At 41.6% G+C, this 1,736-nt stretch overlaps 1 protein-coding gene across 1 annotated transcript in view; it reads right to left on the bottom strand.

Annotated features, from left to right (window-relative positions):
• AKR1A1 (aldo-keto reductase family 1 member A1) overlaps nt 1-1,736 on the bottom strand; it is a gene marked incomplete at its 3' end in the record, with an annotated part of 17,148 nt that overhangs the window by 8,244 nt on the left and 7,168 nt on the right.

The following is a 1,736-nucleotide window of genomic DNA, read 5'->3' as shown; positions in this document are numbered from 1 at the left end:
TTACGCTGCAAGTCTCTGGACGTCCCCTGTAGTTACGTCTGCATGTCTCTGGACGTCCCTTGTACTTATGTCTGGAAGTCTCTGGTTGTCCCCTGTAGTTATGTCTGGAAGTCTCTGGCCATCCCCGTATTTACGTCTGGAAGTCTCTGGCCATCCCCTGTAGTTACGTCTGTAGTCGCTGGCCATCCCCTGTAATATGTCTGCAGTCTGACCATATCCTGTACTTATGTCTGCAGTCCCCTGTAATATATCTGCAATCTCTGGCCATTTACTGTTGCATGTCTCCAGGTTTCTGTAGCATTACATTTACTGAATGTTATGTGTTCCCAACAGCAACGGGAAAAACATTACCCAGCTCTGCCTTGCAAAATCTTACTCTTTGATATCCAGTGGGACCCATTTCCCAACCCACAGACATGTTTGTAAACATATTCTTTTATCCACTATAACAAACAAACGCATCATTTGGTATCTGATTCTCCAATCTGCATATTTTTATCAGATACTTTGTCTTCCATTCATCTATTCAGAAAAAGCCATAGAGATGCTGAGTATTATCTTCCCTGACATAAAGACTTCCCTGCCACAGACACCTGCGAGCCCCAAATTATCGTCATTAAATCAAAAGAGATTTATTCAGAGATGAAAGAAAACCACACAAAGCGATCAATGCAGCCTCATCTCAGAAGTGGAAATAACCACCAGGCTTTAAATATTACAGATGTCCAGATAAATAAAGAGAAAACAATACAATGTTAGGGGAGATGTACCAAACAGTACAACAAGAAGATTCTGTTTAATATCAGAGACCCCCCCAGTGCAGATCAGATAGCAGCGAATGTCATATTGGTATAAATATTGGTAATTCCTTGAAGTTCAGGTTTTTTGATGTTCCCTTCTCTTCATCATAATCAGTTCTACATAATTAGATTTCCTTTATATGAAAAATGCAATCTTTTTATTCTAATTGAATATTATAGCCCTGGAAGCAGGTTTGGTCTGTTTTTTCTCCATCATGTTCCTTGAGAATGATAAGCAAGTAGACATCTGGCCATCTTCAAGCTAATATTGCAGACGTCCTGGCTCATGGGAAGAAGAGGCAAACATGCACAATGTAGCATTTATTTCCTTTTCCATAGAGAAGAATGATCCCAACTACCACAGCACAGGGCTTACAGTCAACCTGTATGGAAGTTCTATTTGTTATGAAAGTGATACTGGGATCGGACTTAATGACTTGGATAGCGGTAAAAGATTGATGATGGAACCAAACTTTATCCAAAACTAAGACAGTATACAGTTTAATAAACTGAGCCCTGCTTGCAATGGATCCTTCACGATCCTTTCCAACGACAAAAGGCTGAAAGATGAATGTATGAGAGCAGTAAATACAGCACCATTCTGCTCAATGGAAAGGGGAGAGGGAGAACGATGGATCGACACTCGCTGCACTGTCACCCCTTTACATTTATTGTGATTGTTGCTGGTTCTGACGGATTGCTGGTTCTGACGGATTCATGGTGCGCTGTACGCAGACAGTCTTATCAACCCTTCCCACCTACCTACCTGATTACACAGCCTTCCCACCACTCTTCTTCTGCTGCTTCTCTTTGATATTCTCTTCATTGGCTTTCATTTCACCTGAGAATCAAATTCATCTCCTGTGCTTTGCCTTCAAATCTCTCCACAACTCTTGTCCCACCTACCTACCTGATACACAAATCCCTCCACAGCTC

This window comes from Pyxicephalus adspersus, chromosome 8 (genome assembly GCF_032062135.1).
Source record: "Pyxicephalus adspersus chromosome 8, UCB_Pads_2.0, whole genome shotgun sequence".
Classification (NCBI taxonomy): Eukaryota; Metazoa; Chordata; class Amphibia; order Anura; family Pyxicephalidae; genus Pyxicephalus; species Pyxicephalus adspersus.
This window is presented reverse-complemented; position numbering and strand designations above follow the sequence as displayed.